The sequence below is a fragment of the Mus musculus genome, chromosome 1 (genome assembly GCF_000001635.26).
Source record: "Mus musculus strain C57BL/6J chromosome 1, GRCm38.p6 C57BL/6J".
NCBI lineage: Eukaryota > Metazoa > Chordata > Mammalia > Rodentia > Muridae > Mus > Mus musculus.
Window position 1 is genome coordinate 187,635,355 of NC_000067.6, and position 20,220 is coordinate 187,655,574.

The 20,220-nt window shown below is 44.7% G+C and overlaps 1 protein-coding gene and 1 long non-coding RNA gene across 13 annotated transcripts in view; one reads left to right on the plus strand and one right to left on the minus strand.

Annotated features, from left to right (window-relative positions):
• The window catches only part of Gm36388, a 130,379-nt gene extending 113,672 nt beyond the window's left edge, over positions 1-16,707 (minus strand). For 2 of the 3 annotated variants that reach the window (XR_003948554.1, XR_001779607.1), the window contains exon 1: positions 16,413-16,492. This is a non-coding gene — a long non-coding RNA (predicted gene, 36388). Of the gene's footprint in view, positions 1-16,412 lie in introns of all 3 variants that reach the window. The other variant, XR_001779606.2, reaches the window with a different exon arrangement.
• Positions 1-20,220, plus strand: part of Esrrg (estrogen-related receptor gamma) — a 606,376-nt gene that overhangs the window by 26,845 nt on the left and 559,311 nt on the right. Inside the window, exon 1 of one of the 10 annotated variants that reach the window (NM_001357534.1) lies at positions 16,404-16,601. The exons of 5 other annotated variants lie outside the window; for them this stretch is intronic. The gene's annotated coding sequence lies outside the window, so the exon portion shown is untranslated. Of the gene's footprint in view, positions 1-16,403; positions 16,602-16,727; positions 17,172-20,220 lie in introns of those variants that run through there. 4 more of the 10 variants (XM_011238915.3, XM_030254422.1, XM_011238918.3 and 1 more) reach the window with 4 other exon arrangements.

A 20,220-nucleotide genomic window follows, 5' to 3' on the forward strand; every position in this document is an offset into this window, starting at 1 on the left:
AACATGTCCAGGAGAACACCAAAGCAAGTTGATACTATAGTTGAGACATTGAAACCACCCATGCAGAGGTCAGGCCTCGCCATCATTAGCTATATTACGAATGTACATGCTAAAATATTAACAGGGGTTGTGGAGACTGTTGGCAAAATGCTTGCTGAGGGAGTATGAAGAACTAAGTTCAATCCTCAGCTCAAACAACCAGCTGTGAGGGTGTGCGTGAGCCAGGAACCTCTGCATCGGGGACACGCGGACTTGCTGCCGAGCCTGCCAAGCCTAACTGGTGAGGCCAAGGAAACACGTTGTCAGCAAAACCAAGGGGGACAGCTCCTGGAAACAAAAGACAAGGCTAGAATCTGCCCTCCACATACAAGTTTACACGCACATGCAGGTATGCGCACTGTGCCCCGACTTGAGCGCACACACACGCAAAATAGAAGCAAGGGAAAGTTAATGAAAAAACCTGCATGCACTTGAACACCAGTTTAGGGCATTTGTTTGTGGTTCGGTAAGTTATGGAGAGAACTGATTTTTTTTTTCTTAAATAGTAGTAATATCATCAGAGCCAGAAAGTGCTTGCCTTAAATACAGTTCATTTCAAATGGACCACTCTGTTTATGAAGATTTTTATCTATATATGCACATAAATATGTACATATAAATTTTCACAGCCAAAGGGAAAGGTTGTATATTGTGGCATAAAATTATATATTTTTGGCTCTGACTCAGCAACCATAAAATCTAACTATTTCCAAGCATAAGAAAGATGGGAAATGCTCCTTCTAACATCTTAAAATAATTGTGTGGCGGCCAATCCAGTGGTCCCTGCGCATAAGTAGTTCAGATTGAATTTTAGGAGTTTCTCATGCGTCCTAGCATTAACTTTGGGGCATGGAAATAGACCATATATCTAATAGGCAACTTCCCTGTGAACCTTCAGGCCCAACTACCTCCAGTGAAATGTTTGTATATGCATTTAAATGCAACTATTAAGAGGTGAAGCCCTTTTCTATGTCTGCTGCCTAATGAAGCAAACTTTCCAAACTCAACCCAGAGGAAAATGTTGTAATATGTATGTATATAATGTTTAGGTACCAGAGAACGGGGCATAAGTATAAGTCACATAGGATGCCATCAAGAAAACATTGGCTTTTGGTTCACCCCATGAATAAATTATGGCTGAAGTTTGGATACTTATCATTGTCACAACTTATAAAAATTAATGTGAGCTCAACTTTTGTCCAAGATAGGAAAGTTGGAGCCAGGCAGAGTCTAGTGACATTAGAAAGGGGATAGTTCACCAAATGTTCTCAGAGAGGCAATCAATATTGTTATTGGCTTGTTTTTATTTTTTCTGATGGGATATAACAGAGTGGCAAATTTTACTAGTGTTTTTCTTCCAAGTTTTAAGACTATACCAGACTGTTCCCATCAGCCAAAAGATATTAAAACAAGTCAAGCCCCAAGTTCTGCTGGAAATCCTCTGCCTGGTTAGCAGCTCAGAGTGACGTATTCCAAAGATTAGCCAGTTCACTAAGTCTAGACTAATTAAAACTGTATTAAACATTTCTGATTTTTTTTCTGTTCTAGCTAAGTGATAACAGGGGAAAATGGAAGGCAAAGTTTTAAATCATCATAGGTACAGTAACAATATAATATTAAGCAAAATTATCAACATGAAGGGTGTTCAGAATGGGGCAAGCTTCAGGCTGGCAGTGAGGGTTCACAGGCAGGAAGGAGCTTGTCAGAGCGAGAGGCAGGCAGATCTCTGTGAGTTTGAGACCAACCTGGTCTACATGGTGAGTTTCGCATCAGTCAGGGTTGCATAGTGAGACCCTGTCTTAAAATAAAATAAAACAAAACAAAATCAAAAAAGCCTTTCTCATGTTTGTTAGTGGAACTTATGGGTGGTCAGTTTCTATGAGAAAAATGATGTTATCATGAAGTTTTGTTTCACAACTCTCTCTGGCTTAGCACAGTGACTTAGAATAGGCTGCTCTGCAAGATGTGAATTTCAGGTCAACCTGGGATCTGTGAGGCCCTTTAAGGACAAAACAAACTTCTTCATACTCAAAAGAAACCAAAAACCAAACAGAAAAAAAAAAAAAAGAAAAAAAAGAAAAACCCAAATCTAAACCAAACAGAAACAAAGCAAACAAACAAACAAGCAAAACAACAAATAACAAACAGAAGCCTAGAAATGGGAGGACTTTTTTCTTTCCCTCTTTCCTTGTATCCATGTCCTGGAGTGGAACTTCCCCCATCTGATACAGCTGGCATAGGTTGAAAACTTATTCCGGGAACTTCCAGGGATCACCTAGAAAAAGAATGAGTACCCCTCTCTGTGTCTCTGTGTCTGTCTGTCTGTACGTCTGTCTGTCTTTCTCCCTCTTTCGTGTGTGTGTGTGTGTGTGTGTGTGTGTGTGTCCCTTGTGTGTGTATGTATGTCTCTCTCCCTTGTGTATGTGTGTGTGACTAGAAAGGAGCTATAGCCATCACACCCCATTGAGTCAGTTGTTTTCCATTGAAATCTGTTCTCAAGAATGCAGAGACCATTGGCTGTAAAAAGAAATGTGAAATAGGGCAAAGAGGGTGGGGTATGTTTCTTGGTGACCACATCATGACCTTCAGCATTTCCCTCTAAGAGACCCAAAAGTCACATTGCTAACAACTCCAAGTACCTGGAAACCACTGACCAGAGAAAATATAACCTGAGGCTAGAGGCGGCTGCTGGCGGAAGGCAGTATTAGGCTGACTGTTCCCATGTAGGTCGAAAGAGGGGAAATTAAGCAGGAACATGATTTGCTGACTCTGTTACCATGGAGACAGTCCTGGACTTCTCTAAGAGTCAGCAAATAGTAGGTGGTGGCTATGCCCACCTGCCAGGAAATCCAGGTGAGACCAATTCGTGGTAATTCAGAAGAGAAAGCCAAGCTTCCGGTTTTAGAGAGGACCCCTGTAAGGAGCAGCATTCAGGAGCCAGGGATGGGCACTAACATATTCTACTGAACCTGGGAAGATGCAGAGCTACACGTAACACTACATCCACTCATAACAGACGGCACCAGCCAGACTCTTAAGTCTGCACGATATGGTAATGCCTGACTTGTGGAGTTAGAAGCACACTGAACATAACATGATGACCACGTCTTTGAGATGGTGCCAATGGTTATATAGGTGGAGGGTGTCCTTAGCAGAATATAGATGCCTGACCATCACAAGGCTGGGTAGTGCACTAGAAACTTTGTTGGCCTAAGTAGTACTCCATTGGAGTGATAGCTCACCTTCTCTGAATTGAGTTTGTTCATCTATAAAAGTGGAGTTTGGGGTCATAGGGTTGTGGTTAGGGTACTCTGTATTTTGAACTCAGCACATGTAATAGCAATAATAAAATCTTTTGATCTGAAGTTATTGTTAATGGTTATTTTTATTGAGACGGGGGTCTTACCATATACCAAAGGCTGGGCTCAGCTTTGCAGTCCTCCTGCCTCAGTTTCCTGTGGGTGCTGGGTGTGGCCCATCCCAATTATTTTTATTTAAAAACAGAATATCAACAGAGTTGTGTGGCAGAGACCACAGCTCTAGGATAGCTGCCAGGGATGACCCTTCAACCCCTGCCAGTTTCCAGAGGGCTTGCTGCATAAGCCCTGGAAAGTTGGGCCACATTTTAGTAGCCTGGGTTTAATAGCTTCAAAATGGATGTCACAATGGAATTGAATAGTCATATGCACAAAGTGGCTGTGAAATTTTTATGACATGCTACCTATTTTGTGCTTTGGTCTGGCATGCAGTGGTGTCTTAATGTTGACTCTTCTGTCACACACACACACACAAAGGGCATGCACACACATGCATACGTGCTGGTCTAGGATGTAGAGTAAGGCTGGAGGGAAAATCCAAAATAAATTTGATTTGGGATTTGATGACTGTACAATTATTGATGTCTTTAAATAAGAGCCGAGGAGCTAGAATAATCTGAGAATCTTAGCCAGTAAGGAATTCAATTTTGTCAATATGAAGAGCTGATAGGTTGGAGTTTCAGATTTATAATTTATGACTTGAAGTGATCAAAGCAGTTAGGTGTGGTCATGTACACGTGTCATCCCAGCACTTGGGAGTCTGAGGCACTAGGATGGAGAAAGCAAGGCTTGAAAGAAATGTGTCGTGGTCAGCATTGTATGCTGTACTAGGACAGCGATCAGTACGGAGCTAGGGACCGTGATTAGGCACAGTTCACAGAGGTGAAACTGAGGCATAGAGCCCATGGCTTATGTGTTCCAGGTTATGTGATTGAGTCTTTCACTCCAGGTAATTTTTATTCTGGGGCTGACATTCCTGTCGCTTCTGTCTCCAAGGAAAAGGCAGAAGCCACACATTTGCCAATACTGCATAATAGGAGAGGGGATGAGTCCCGCTGAGGGTATGCCTGTGAGCTTAAAGATGGGGACTCAGAGATATGATGTGAGGCAGTAAATGTTAGAGACCCAAGCCTTTCTCTAGTTGACACCACCAACTCCTATCCCAGTACCAAGATGTTCTAGACCATGGTTTACAGTGAAAACCAGAAAAAGCATTCAAATACAGACTTCCAGTCGCCAGCCTTGACCCTACTGTGTGTACATCGGGCTCAGCCTGTCCCACTGTGTCCTTAACATGGAAGAACATTAGACTAGAGGCCAGTTTTTGACCTACAACAAGAGCCAACCAAATTTGAACCACAGCAGTTTTGTTACATAAAGTAAAGCCAATAACGAAATGATATTGGTTTTTCCGTACGAGTCCTAAAGCAGCTGTGAAGGTGATTTTGAAAGAGGAATTCCCAAAATGTTTAGAGCAATCATGGCGTCGCTGAGGTAATTACATTGCCTCCCCAAGTGACTATTTTGAAGGGAATGCTAGTTTGAATTTGTGGTTGCTGGAGTATTTAATAAATACCACTTTCATTACGGAAAGGGCTTTGCTTCCTAAACCTGGCTCTCCTAGGAGGGGAGGGGCAGTGTGGAGGAGTGGCTTGTCCCTTTGTCACTCTGTTCCATTGTTGCTTTCTATGTTTGGAATGGAATCAGCCAACTGGGCCATTTTCTGAGCTCCATGGCCATCATCATCCCTGCTCATATTTGAGTTGTTCCCTGCACTTTGACCTCCCTTGAGCAAAGCTCCAATCAGACAGCGCAGGATCATGGTGTCATCTCAGAACCTGTGCACATACGTCTCGGGGAAGCTCTACCAACCGCAGTGCCACATTCTATAGAACCCTTTCTGGAACATAAGTTCGATCTGGGAAATCTGAAAGCAGTCAGTAGTTAATGGTTTGTTTGTTTGTTTGTTTGTTTGTTTTTTGAGTCAGGGAACCTGCTGACTTCTTCAAAGCCTGTTCTGGTGTGAGAAGATGGAAAGTGGTTCCCCGGGAGGATCCATTAGGTGCCATCACAGCACATGGCTGTGTGCAGCTTGGTTGGGCCTCACACCCATGGTTAGAAACCTCTTCTTTCTATTCTCAATCCCCAATAATTACAGACTACTGGAAGGTCATGTCTAGGGCACCAATGCTCCACAATAAACAGAGAGAGATCCTCTCATCTTAGTTCTCTCCCAAGGTTTCAGTTAGTCATGTATCTTATTGACATCTTTAGGTTGTGAAGTTAGCTCAAACCAGAAAAGGTGCTTAACTTTTTAAGATTAAGTTTATTTACTTATGTGGGCATTTGTGTTTATGTGTGCACATGTGAGCCAAGGCATGAACGTGGAGGTCAGAGAACAAATTGCAACTCAGGTGATCATCAACTTCTCCCACTGAGCCACCTCATTGGCTCAAAAGACACTCTTGGAGACAAAGGAATGGTGAAGGCAGTGTCTTTGTCTGAGCCTCTCCTGTGGCCTCTTTGACAATCAGTTTCTTACAACGGACTTATTTGAACACTTGCTTGGTTTTTCTAGATGCTGGAGAGATGGTGTGAGAAAAAAAATATCCCTGGAGCCAGCAGAGATGGCAAGTAGGAGAAAGAGAGAGAGAGAGAGAGAGAGAGAGAGAGAGAGAGAGAAGTAAATTATCAAGCGCTTGGCAGAGTGCTAAGGATTACAGGGGAAGAAAAAGTGGGAGAGACAAGATGACTTCCTGGAAACAGGAATATGTTTCAGTTTTAACCATAAACCAAGATGGTGGTGGTTGCTCCCTAAGAGAGTGATACTAGGCAGGGTATGGAAAGAGCTGAGGAAGCCAGGACAGAGTATGGCCAATGGGGTGTCAGTCCCAAGAGGTGCTGGGCTTGAAAGGGTTTTCTAAGGTGGAAGGAAGAGATATTAGACAGTGACAAGGCTTGTTAGCACAATAAATAACTTTTAATCTGCTTAAAATATGCTTATTAAAAATATTGAAAAATACTTCTTTCTCTCCTATCACTTTCCTTCTTCCCTCTTTCCCGCCTTCCCTCTCTTCCTTCCTTTCCTAACATGCTGAGGTTGGGTGGAAATTTTTGACATTGCAAGACAATGTGTCATCTATCTACAAAGTTCCTGCTCAAGACGCTCATGACTAAGTTACAAATTAAAATTACCCTCCCACATCTCATAATGTTTTAAGTACATTTATTGTTTTGTGTTGGGCATTCCTTATCATCTTCAGATGCAGGCTGATGGGCTGTATGCTGGATACTACTTTTAGAGCATCTAGATCATGGCTCTGCACCAGCTTTTGGTGCTGATGCTGTCTTGCTGGCAGCTATCAGTAGGGCTTCCGAGGCAGATGGTCCAGAAAAGGAACATAGTTTTCTGAGACCTGAGCCTCAATTTGTTCCCAAATAGGGGAAAGTATTTTTATCTTTTGTTTTATATTTTATAAAGTGGACATAGCATACCAGACCTTGCAGTCTTGTTGTGAAGATTAAATAATAAAGTGATGTGTTAAAGCAATTTGTGAATGAGAAAGCATAAAAAAATTTATGTGTTCTATGTACCTTTTAAAAAATTGCTTTTTTGATATCTGGGATGAATTGATCCACCATTACTATTCTGTTTACGGTTCACTTACAAAAAGCTTTCCAAGAGAGGTTTGGTGATGAAACAATAGGGATTTGGAGTCTGCAAACTGTTCCATTCTGGACCAGTGTATAATTAGTGATATTAATTAACATCATGTATCAGTTAACTAATTTAACCAGCCCGTGTCCCATTCATCTGTAATAAGCAGTGGGACCTAATCTTTGCTGTGTGCGAGAATGAGTTGGATTGTGTGTGTGTGTGTGTGTGTGTGTGTGTGTGTGTGTGTGTGTGTGTGTGTGTGTGCATGCAGGCCACAGAGCACAGACAGAAGCTAGGGGACAGCCTGGGGGTCTCTACATTCTACCACTGTGTACCCACGAGCCATGAGCTCCCTGGGATTCCCCAGCGTCTGCCTTCCACCTCTGTGTGGGAGCTCTGGGATTGCAGACAGACGTGCTACTGTGTCTGTCTTTTACACAGAGTCTGGGGCTCCAGACTCAGGCTCTCGCACTTTCACAAGTGTTTAGCCTACTGAGCTGTCTTCTTGATCACACACTTGGAGGGCTTCCATTAGTAAGAGTGACTGACTCCTTGGCTCCTGCCTTTGGATATACTGACCCAGTTGCTGCGGAGTATGACCGGAGCCACAGTATTTAAGCAGTTTATGTTAATTCTTCCGACATTTTGTGTATGTTGATGATGTTTGTCTCCTCCAGATCCACACCCCTTCCCTACCCATCCAACTTTATGTCTTTATTTTAAAACCTACCAAGACCAATGTATGCTGCCCAAATATCCGTCAATGTCTGGCCTTCCTGTTGAGTGTGGTTAGCATACTGGAGGCTACAATTAGATGAAAGTCGAGGTTAATGGCTTCCACAGCCAGGGATGGGACCCCATGCTCAACTCCTCTCTCCATGCTGGAATTTGGTCCTGCTTAGGCTTGCACACGTCCTGTGTATGCCGTGGCAACAACTATGAGTTCATACACATAACCGTCCTGTATCCAGAACACGCTGTTTCCTTGGAGTCTCCCACCTCTGCTTTGGACACTCTTCCCATTCCCTCTTCCACAGGGATCCTTGAGCCTTGGGAAGAGGAGCTGTGCTAGCTGGGTTCCTTTTAGGGCTTTGGACTCTTCCATCTCTCTTCACTTTGGCCAGTTGTGACTCTTTATGTTAGTCGCCATCTACTGTAAACAGAAGCTTCTCCGTGTTGCCTGTACCCTGGACTACTCTCTGCTGGACCCTTGGGGGTACCCTCCTGCCCTTGGGGGTAGGAGGTGAGGTGGCACAGAGTCAATGACACAGACTCTAGGAACAGGTGAGAGACACTACAACAAACTCATCTGAGCCCTGCTACAAGCTCCTTTATACCTGTGCCCCATTAGTCTCAAGAAAACATCTCTTCTAAACCGAGGTTCCGGATTGGCTGGCAGTCTCTGCATCAGCAATCCTTGGCTTCTCAGGCAGTCCTCAATTAGGTCCTCCTGCAAAAGATACTTTTGCGGCGGCTGTGCAGTCCCCTGCGTTTGCATAGAGGTGACCCCATCGTTCCTGCTACATCTCTGATGAGGGGCAAAAGAGATGACCTGAGCACGTGGTTAGATATGTGGCCAACTTTGGGAACCACACCCAGGTGTTAATCTTTGGAGTGAACTACTCAGTGTAAAGTGAGCTTTTTCTGAAGCTTGAGACTGTGGTGGACTGCTCTGTCTTTCCGTTTTAGGACTGTAGCTGGACAGCACACGATATACGAGTGTTTTAGGGAGCAAAGCCATGCAGCTTACAGCAGCTGGCAAGTGTACAGACAGGAGAGGGGTGGGGTCCTTTGTTCTCCTTCAAGGGCATGCCCACAGTGTTCCAACTTCCTTCCTTCCAGTGTTCTCACCCCCCACCCCCGCTTCTACCACTTCCCAATGGCACACCAGGAACCAAGCCTTAAACCAATAAACTTTGTGGGACATTCAAGGTACGCATATATCATTGGCCAATCAAAAGGTTTACAAGGAGATAAAAATTGATGTAGTCAGTTGCTTTGTCTTCTTGACTATGCAAGAAGGCCTAGGGAGGGGGTGGTTTCCAGCATCTGCCCACACTAACCAGACTTTGACTGTGACATATACTTCCATATCTTCCATCTCTTCTCCACCGATCCCCACACCTTTGATTGCCACCTTGAAGGTAGGGTTTGTGGCCCCAGAAAGGTTCATAAAGTTCCTTAAGAATTTGATGTTTGGTATGCCTTTTGCGTCCTTCCCACCCTACGGTGGCAGCTATGCAAGTGTAGGGACCTGAATCTGGATGCTTTCTGGGTTTCTTTTCTATAGATTTCTGGAAACATCTTGAATGTGTTCTTTATAAATCGATGTCAAATAAAGCCAGTGTTAATATTTGGGGGGTAGGAGAAAGGGGGACTCTTGCATCTTAGCTTTAATCCTGTGTAGGAAATAAATATTTTTATCCCCTAAAACTGGCTGAATACATAGTGTATAGTAACTGTAGACGTTTCATTATAGAGAGGCCCCTCTGAGTACTTGTATCATGTGCCTGTGGTTGGCCCATCTCTCCCTCTCTTCCCTGCATATCAAAAAGCATCTTTATAGCTTGGAATCTCTGCAGGCCAAGATTCCTAACTGACGTTCATTCATTAATTCATTCATTCGTTCATTCATTCATTCAGCACTTAGGGAGCAACTGCACACACTATGAGCCAAAAGATGTCATAAACATGGCAGCTGATGGCGGAGTAACAGTGATTAAGTACAAGGCTGATCCCAGCAGTGTGAGGATAGAGTGGAAACAGAGGAAGTTCCCACAGTGGGGAGCAGTGGGAACCATCTTGGAAGAGCTCCTACGGTGAATTGGGCCAGTGTGGTTGACTCCACTCATCATTCCCTTTGGCTGGTTAGCTCTGGGAGACTGACCTGGGGATGGTAGCAGGGCTTCAGGGTAGATCCAAACGTTGAAGTTCCAGGGCCCGTGTTAGCAGCCGGAGGCAGCAGTAAGCCTTCACCTCCAGGGTTCTGCCTCTAAGTTTAGTGTTCTTTCCATGACCCCGAGTTTCCCTGCTGGTTCAGCAGCTGGCAGAGCCACATAGATGAGGACATATTTGGGAGCCAGTGGCATCAGGTGACGTTGTGAGCATTTTTTCCAGTTGAACTGGGCTGCCCGGGAAAGCTCTGCCCGCCTCCTTCTGCCCCCAGGCAGTCAGTGTGCTATCGCATATGGAAAACTGAGCCTCAAGTGGACCAAGTGTGACCCAACACCCAGGGTGGACAAAGGCTTCCATTCTGCAAAGGATGGGACAAATTCAGCAGTCTGCAAACCCCAGGTCACCGACATTTGCCGGGGTGTTACATAGTTTACATAATTAGCTTGATGAAGTAAATGTAGTTTTATTTCAGACCATGAGATCATTTTCATTGATACCTTTCTGTTATCTTTACTAACAGCTTTGACTGTCACCCCCATACCGGTGGTTCACAAATAAATGAATTCAGCTACCAATACCTTCGACATCCTCTTTCCTGTGGCCAGGGAATCAGGCTGTACTAAAGGGTTGTAACCTCACAATAGCTCGATTCGAATTCAGTATTTCCTTAATTTTAATATGCACATCATTAATAGCCTACAATTAATTCAGTTGTCCACTACAGAATATTGAAGTCAGCTGACTCCAACTCTCTCCCAAGTCTTCTCCTTTGTTCCTCCCTTCAGACCTGTTAGGATTCTTCTGTCTCCCATCCCTTCCCTTGCAACCTCAACACTTGCAGGACTGTGAGTGACTCCTCTCTTTCCTTAAAAAAAAAAAATTAAAAATAGAAAGAAAACAGGAGAAAAGAAAGATCATTTCCATCACACTTTGCCTTGCGTAGCAGAGCTGCCCAGCCAGCTCTAAAGCGTTAGCCCCATTTTCATTTGACGTTCAACTCTTTCCAGCAGACTAATACTTTTTCCTCTATCAGTTAAGTAAAATACCTTGAAAATAGATTTCTTTGATGACAGAGGCTTTTATTGTGTCTCAGGGCTATCATTTTGAATACTAGTGGTTATTACACACTATCCGTGTTGGGGTGGCTCTGGCATTTGCCTTAAATGGATATCTATTCTCTTTGATCTCAGTTTAAAAATAAGCTATTTTTTTTTATTCCCGTGGTTCTTAACCTTTTTTTTTTTTAAATCAGGAATACGTCTGGAATGAAAATTATGAATCTTCTACATTGAGAACACTACCACACATGCATTCTCTCCTGCACCCTCGCCTGCAGCCTTCTCTTCTGTCCTCTCTAACCAGTTTCAAAAACACAAACAAACAAACAACATACAGCTCATCTGTTTATCCTTGAAATGGTGAAACCTCTATGAGGCCATTTGCCTTATGTAAGTTTATTTGCATATCTCCATGTGCCAGCCATAACATACCTGCCTATTTTAAATAAAAATTCTAAGGAACTTGGTTCTAATCAAGATGTGTGACCAAGTAGCCATTTCCCTTGAGTTTGTAACATAGTTTTGAAAGTGCACTGGGGATGGGGCAGCTGATCACACAGCCATCTGGACCTACCTTTAGCTAGTTCCAAGACTCTGTGAGGTTTTATAATGAACCGTGGTAGAAATCAACCTGGATTCTTGACCAGGGCACCTGAGTGCTTGGCTCCACATGTTTTTCATAACCGTGGAAATCTTTTTAGAAACATAATTCATGTGTAAAAATGTAGACCTGATTGACAACCCTTTTGTATTTGTAGCATCTTTTTTCGTTTCTATTGTTTTATCTATCCCTATCCCAACAGAAACTGTTGAGAAAGTCGATGTGCAAACCAGGCCTGCCTAGAGATGGAATCTTGGCACATGGGAACTGAGGAAGGTAGACCAGACACAGCTCAGTGCCATCCTTAGATACTGTTGAGTTGGAGGCTGGCACTGACATTGTGGGTTATATAAGACGCTGTTTCAGAAAAATAATAATAAAAAAAACCCAACCAAACAACCAAACATCCTGGTACACAAACACACACACACACACACACACACACACACACACACACACACACACACACACATGAACCCAAAACTCAATGAGTGTAAGCATTCAATTCTAAAGGGTAAACAAGAAAGGAATACACAGTGAGACACGCTGACAGTGAGCTACACAGGAAATACACAGAAGGTCCCTTCTGGCTCTCCTTCCCAAGTCTCTTTATTGTCACTCTCTGCTTTTCAAAGTGTGTCATCATTTTGTTCAAGCTACTTATGAGTTGAAGATACCAGGCAACTGGGATTGGATCCTTATATCAAACTTGACTGTGTTAGAAGGAAAGTAAATTATGCATAAGCTCCAAGGATGACTAGTGACATCATTCTGATAGTTGTAGTAGATAACTAGTATTCACAGTCACTGGTAATTTCATCTGGTAGAAGAAGGATCTCAATCTCTCTCTCTCTCTCTCTCTCTCTCTCTCTCTCTCTCTCTCTCTCTCTCTCTCTCTCTCTTTCTCTCTCGGCTTTAGGCAAGAGCTGTCCCACTGAGCTCTATTCCCTGAGAATATAAGTTTGAATACACTCTTGTATATAAACTCTGTTTTTCTGAGTGTCCCTTCAGTATGCTAGAGAACTTGAACTTGACTTTGCTCAGGCTGGGCCCTTGAGCATCTTCTTTTATATTAATCCTCAAGCCACTGATGACTGTGGGATTCTCAGGCTTACTCTCGATTCCTCTGCCACACTGTTTCAGACTTGTAGCACTAAGGAGACTTTGGAAGTCAGGTTCAATTATACTTTGTACAACCAGAGCCCTCTGCCTGAGGTCTCACAAGCTGGCCAATACAAGATCTAGAGTTGCTCTGGTGACCACCGGACTCCGAGTGTCCTAACTTTTTAATCACAAAAATACCCAGGAAATGCAAAATTAGGTACCATGACTCCTGCATGATTACATTCTCAACAGTGTTCTACACATCCTGGTTCATCGTCCTCATCTCTCAATGCCAATCTATCTCTGCCTCAATGCAGTATCATCCTCACATTACATAATCTTACCGCTAATGTCAACCGTTTCCCTGTCATCCATCCCCCCCAGCCTCAGCCTTCCCTGTGGGCACCAGGCTTCCAGACAGATACGTGCAGTCATGTCAGACTGACTTATTTTCTGGGAACTATCTAAAGTACACTGGAACCAGTTTGTATATTTTCAAATGAAAGGCAAACAAGCCTTCATTACACAGAACCTTCAGATTCTATCGGTTTGCGACGTGCTAACCTTGCGCTCCAAAGGGTACCTTTGTGTGGATTAATACACCCGAGGTATAAATGAAAGCCAGTGTTATAATTGGTACTATGCTGGATGAACCAGAGAAGGCGGGGGTGTGGGGAGGCATAATTCTGTTAGGAAAGAACTGGAAGGTGGAGAAGGGATTAAAAATAGCCCCCAAATAGAGAACATTCATGTTCTATGCAGCAGTGAACACGGTAGAACTGTAGAAGAGTAGAAAGCTTGTAAATAACATCGTGGTGGATCCAGTGGGCTTGGACCTTGGCCTTCATCCATGGGTAGAACTGGAACAAGGAATTGAGTTTAAAGAGGCAAAGGGAAGGCCTGGCATGCTGGAGAAAGGGTGAGGGGCTTTGAGACTGTGAGAGGGTAGTGTTCACCAACCTGATTGGTCCTTGGGGGGGACCAGTCTGGGTCTGATGCCAGCAGCTAGCAATAGGTTGATAGTAAGAGCTCAGAGCCCTTGAATTTTAATCTCAGCCTTGTAATTTAGGTCTGCACTTCTCCATCCTGGGATATTCTTTTGTAAGGCAGGGCTAATCCTCATCTTTCCCTCCCATTGTGTTTGAGATTGGATTTGATTTATAAGTTTCAAACACAGCTAAGTTTCCAACCTTGCTTTCAGGGTGTCCCATGATCCTTAGCAAGCCTTCTTAGTCCTTCCTGGTTTGGCTCGGAAGTTAAAACTGAGCAGCCTCCAACTCTATTAACTATTGTGTTTAAGATGGAGGTAGAAAATAAAACCTTGTATATAGTCCAAGTCTGAACTTGGATGAGCAACAGAGAGGCATTCTTCAAAGAGTTGGAGAGTATTGGCTCCCAAAGCACCTATGCAGGCTAGGCATGCTGGTGCACTCTATAATCCCAGCATTTAGGAGGCTGAGGCAGGAGGTTTGCTGAATGGCTGAGGCCAGTCAGAGGTATATAATAAGACCCTCTTCAAAACAAACAAACAAACAAACAAAAAAGCAAGCAAAGAAACAATCATCCATTCAGACCTCTGCAGAGTTTGAGTTGCCTGCCAAGGAGAGGGGCCATTTGGCCACTAAAGCACAAACAGAATTTGCCTGAAAAGAAAAAAAAAAATGCATTTCAGGGGATTAAAGTTAGTCAACTTTTAAAATTCCTTTGAAATCCTGGAGGTAGGTCAACAAGGGGTTGGTTCTGAGGACAGTGAATGTAAAACAAAAACAAAAACAAAAAAGACAACCCCCCCCCCCACTTCCAGAGAACTGAAGATTGTCCATTAATCTGTACGTTTTGGTTACTTACTGGAAAGTTACCAATAACATCTATACACAGGCATGCTGAATAGGCTCTAGGTCTCTTGAATCAATGGCTCTGGTCACCTCTCAGCACCAAGGGGATGTACCAGCTCATCTCCTGGCAGTCCAAAGAGACTGTGAGCAGAGCCAGAGTATCTGGGCCGATTGTCAAGGGTGGAGAGGCTCTGCTCTCGTCTTGGGATCTGGCCATTCGTCAATAGTCCTCTGACCCTCTTAGTCGACTTCAGCCAGGCTCTCCTCCAATTCTGATTGTCTGGCTTTTGCATAATTACAGTGTCTTCCCCGTGGGGTTTGCTAGTGATTCTTGGATTGTGACTCTGAAGGGAGAAGAGGCAACAAGTGCCTGTGCCCTGCATGTGAAACTTAGCCCACTTCAGTTAGATAACAGCAAATGGACAGCCATTGAGCAGGATCTGGGATTAGTTCCTTTCAGGCTCTTTTCAGACTTGACATTCTCCTCTGTGGATTCCACCCCGCCCCCAACCTTGGCATCTACTGTCATATTTTAGGGATTTGGAATCTTAGAGGACAGTGAGTGACCCCAACAATACATTCTAGAGACCAAGGTCATGGCCTGGCTTGAGGGAAATCCCTTAGGCTGTCCTATTACTCCAAATGGATAAGTAATGATAAAAACGGACAAAATATCTATCAGGCCTGGTGCTGGGCATGCATGTATATATATGTTTGTACAGGGTGCAAACATATACAATATTACCACAACAGAACATAGTTATGCCAGACAGTGAACAGACAGCAAAGGGAGCCTGACAAAAATAAGTTCTCTGTCATCCTGTGGACACACTATGTAAAGCACATCTTCCTGTTTACAGACATAAGTATTAAGGCTACCCTGGAGCCCCTCCCCTACTGGTACTGGGGAACATAATTATTGAAGTGACAAGGACATTGGATAGTCAGCTGTCAATCTCTCTCTCTCTCTCTCTCTCTCTCTCTCTCCATATATATATATATATATATATATAGTTTTACTGCCATTTAGAATAAGTCAAATAAAAGCTATCACCCTTTATGTCCTTCCAAACTCCCCTGGTGGTGAGTTAGATGCCAGCAGACCCCCTCCCCCCCAGCTTTCTGCTGTGTCCATAGAACCCTTCACATACAGGCTGGGAGCATACCCCCTCCCCCAGTTTAATTCTGTATCCATAGAACCCTTACTCACAAGCTGGGACTCCTCTTTCTTCCCTACCCCCTCCCCATTAAAAAAAAAAAAAAAGATTTAAAGAAAAACAGCTCCAGTTGTGTGAGGCCTACACACCGGGTATGCAAGTCAGACAGCGTGAACTGCGAACACGAGTGGGGCCCTGGGTGGATGCCCCTGCCGCCTCCGTGCTAACCTGCCTGGGCCGGGTGGGTAGAAGGGAAGATGTCTATTTTTGTAGGTTGGAAGGTGGGTTGTGTAGGTCTGGGATGTTGTAGCTCAGGGAATGGAAACCCGGCACCCCAGCATTGGGGCTGAGGGGTTCTTCCTTCCCTTCCCCCACTCCGGGTTTTTTTTTTTTTTCAAATTTATTTTGCCCAGGCGGGGATTGGCGACGGTCAAAAGGGAGCAGTTGGCACTGAATGTCACCCTGAAGGTAAAATGAAAGACAAAAGAGGAACGCATGCTTGCTTTTGCAGCGGCTGCGGCGACGACGGAGGCAGAAGCAGCAGGATTTAAAGGGAAAAAAAGAAATCACACGCACATACATACATCTATACACACCCAGAGGCGTCGATTATGCAAACGCAGTAATGCCATCAAATCCCGACAGTGCCGGGGAAAAATTTTTTTTCAAAAAAAATAATAGAGAGATATATTTATTTTTTTTAAAAAAAGAGGGAGCCAAACGCATGCAAAGAGAAACGTGCACATACCACGCAACCACCCGAGGAGAACCTGGCAGCCTGTCTCCTCTTCTGCCAAGTTATCATTAAGAAAACAGGGAAGGCATCATGACGTCCTGGGTCACAGGGAGTGCGGACCGACGCTACCAAGAGCGAAGGGAGGCGCCTGGGCGCTCCGGCTAGCCGCGGGCGCAGCTCGGCCCCTCGCCGCCCGGCTGGGTGAGTGCTGCGCCGCTCGGGACGCGGACCCCGGGGCCCACGCAGGGCCGCTGCGCGCGGGGACACAGCCTGGGGCCGGGCCCTGGCCGCCCGCCGGCCGCCCGCCACCCCCTCGCCCCGCCGAGGTCGCGGGAGCCCAGCTCAAGGAGGCGTGTGTGAGATGTGCGATGTCCCTGCATGGGGGGTTTGTAGACTTTCCTAAGCCAAAGCAACCGGGGCTGCCTCGGCTGCTTTGAAAAAAAAAAAAAAAAATTAAAAAAAAAAAAATCCCCGAGGACTCACCCGATTAACCTGCTGCAGTTCTGACCCTGCCAAAGGTAACTGCCCCATGCTTTAACCATCAGCGTCTGGAGACAGACATTTGCATCTGTGTTTGCAGTCCGGCTTGGAATCCGTATTGCTACCCCCTTCCCCCCTTCACTTGCTTAGAGTCTCTTGGAGGAAAAAAAGAAAGAAAAGAAAAGAAAGAAAAGAAAAGAAAAAGAAAAAGGACACCCTCTCTCAATAACACACGCATAAGTAGTGCCCACCTCTTGTAGACTTGCCCGGCCCAGACTGCAAAACTGTCAGGTGTGTGCTGGAGACACAGATAAATTTGAATTGCTGTTAGGTTCCTTCTTTCAACACCCCTCCCATCCCCCACTCCTGGTTACAGACCTCAGTGCTTGGGAAAGTGGCAAAATAACCCTCGGGCAGAGTTGGGGCACCTGGACTGGGAGGGGATAGTGCCAAGGGGACATGGGGTAGGGGTCGCTGTGGGTGAAGGGGGTGCCCGGAGTTGGAAGGTGTTGCCATTGGGCAATGCCGCTGCTGTGGTGCTGCGTGTCCCTCCTGTCCTCTAAGCCTTTGCCTCCTCTCCAGGCTTTCCAATACTGTCACCTTTCCCAGGGAGGAAGTCACCAAAGTTGTCTGGAGGTCACTAGACTAACTATTTCAAACTGCTTATCCTACCTTGCCACCTTTTGATTCTGTTAGAGCTCCTGCAGGATAGAGCGCAGTACACCCCCCCCCCCGCCCCTCCACCCCCCCCCCCACCTCCTTGGGTGAGAGGAGACCCAAGGCTCCCCACCTCTCCTCTTCCCTTCCAGCAGGGAACCTTCTCTTAGATTCAACTCCTCCTCCTTCCAGAATCTAAACAAGCTGTTCTGGAGGGGCCTGGAACCCCACCCCCACCCACCCCCCAAGTCTCGGCACTGAGGGGTGACTATATGTGTTTATTAACTGTGTTGTTTTGGTTGGGCTGATTCTGAGTTGCCAAATGGGCCTATGGCCTCCTGCTACTTTCGAAAGCCCCTCCCCAGTATTTCAAGATGAAAAGAGCCCGCAGACTCCTGAAGTATGTTGCGGAGTAGCTGAGTGGGTTGGACTAGCTTGGAAGAGAAACTAATTTGTTTCCCACAAGGCCCAAAGACCAAACAGGCGATGGTGTCTGGAAAGCACCCGAGTTCAGAAACACCCAAGTTCAGAAAGAGGATCTGAAGTGTCTGAGGGAGGATGGCCAGGAACAGACCCCGGAGCGTTCGGCTTTGTGTTTTCCTCCTGTCCAGTAGATCGGATGCTGTAGAGCTGATTTAACCGTCCTGAGAAACAGTTCTGTCTTTGTGATAACGAGGGGGAAGTTTGAAGGCCTCTCAGATCTGAACTTAGGGATAGCGGAGGTGTGGACTCTGACCGAGAGGAAGTGACCTTGAAGGGGGTGCTTCCTTGCTTTGATGAAGCAATCAGACTGTGAGGAAGCAGGCCTCCAGGATCTTTCAAACATTGATTTGTCTGCTGTGATCTGTGCCTTTGTTATTTTCTCCTAAAGCAATTCTCATAACTCTTTAAACTTGCATTACGTAGTATTAAATGCGTGTCTATTGTGAATGGTATCACATTGCACATTAAACTGCCCATTGACTGGGGCGGTGAGTGTGGGTAAAAGAAGGCTCTTACCCCTTAGTAAATCAAAATGGGTTAAGTATTCTTGTGTGATATGGACTGAAACCTGCTGGTTTTCTTTGCCCAACTGAATAGACCAGATCAATTGATTAGGTTTTCATATGTGTGTGTGTGTGTGTGTGTGTGTGTGTGTACAGCTCAATTTATTCTGTGCAACTTTTCCAGGAATTAAAAGGTTACCAGAGAGTGCCATGTTCCCATCTCCAGCCGAGCACCACTTATTCCCACAACAGTATTTCAATATTAAGTGATCTCCAAGGTCTTTCATCTCTCATTTTGAGCTCCAAATTTGACTCAGCGTGAGTGTGGCAGAGCAGCAAGATAAGAGCTAACTAAGCTCACAGACCACCAGGACGCTCTCAGGAGCATGTCTCAGGGAAAACGGTAGAGGAGGGACCTCCCTCACAGGGACCTTGTTCTCAGCTGCACTGAGAATTTTTGGCCTGTCAGAGCCTGTCAGAGGTCATGGACTTAGGTTCGCGACTGATCTCCCTCCGTGATTTGCTTCTCCAGCTCCTTTTCTCCGTATCTTAGGTGGACACTTCAGGTGAGGTGTCTCGACATTTCCCAACAGCCAAATCCCTGTGTTCACCTGTCACAGAAAAGGGAATTGTTTAGAAGAGTCTTTTTTTGTCTGCAGATGTAGCAAGCAAGAACCTCTATCTATCTATCTATCTATCTATCTATCTATCTATCTATCTATCTATCTATCTACCCACCCACCCACCCACCCACCCACCCACCCATCCATCCATCCATCCATCCATCTATCTAATCTATCCATCCATCTACTTCCTTTGATGTCTTGACTCTTATTTTTTTGGTCAGTCCACTCATTCTCGAGGAGGTCAATGTGTACCTTTGGAGCTTGCCGGGTGACGTCAGTTTCCATTAGACCTGGATGCTAGAAGGCCATCCTGGTGAAAGGATTTTATGAAACAAAGTAGGAAATTGGTATTTTTGGGATGGGGTAGTGGGGTGGGGGGTGGGGGGGGAATTGTTGGAAAACTGTTGGAATAGAAAGCTTTTGAGGGAAAGCCACATTGATGAAGAAAAACACTGAAGAGGTAGGTACTTTTGAATAATAGATTGGCTATGTAATGGTCAACCACAAGATAAAATTTTTACACAGTATTTTTATGGCTTAAATTGGCTGCAGTGTAAACCAAGCTTACTACTCTATTAAGTCATTATACTCTTCAATTATTTAGCATTTCTGGCCAAGCTATCTTCTGTGGTCTTTTTTGTACACATCAGGACTGATGTGCATGGTAGTAATTGCTTGTTGTTTGTGAGGACTTTGCTTTGGAACAGGGTTTAATTTTAACTTCTCATGGCAACAAATATTAGAAAGAATCTTCAGAAGGAAAGGGCTGTGATGGAAATAGTCCTAGTGCCATGAAACAGGATATCTACAGCATTGAAATGCCTCCTACAATCTGAGTTTTTCCTCACTAAGGAGCCCTGATAGGATCTGCCTCTCAGATACCACACATTTTGAAGGAAGGACTGTATCTCTATTTAAATGCAGATCTTTGGTTTTCTCCAGGGGGCACTTGGCAAATCTTTCAATCAAAGCACTGGTAGGAGAAAAACAACTGAAAATTTATCCACAAACAATAGCATCTGTCATTTTGAAATAATAATTACCAAGTATCACAATATTGTGATTCTTTTT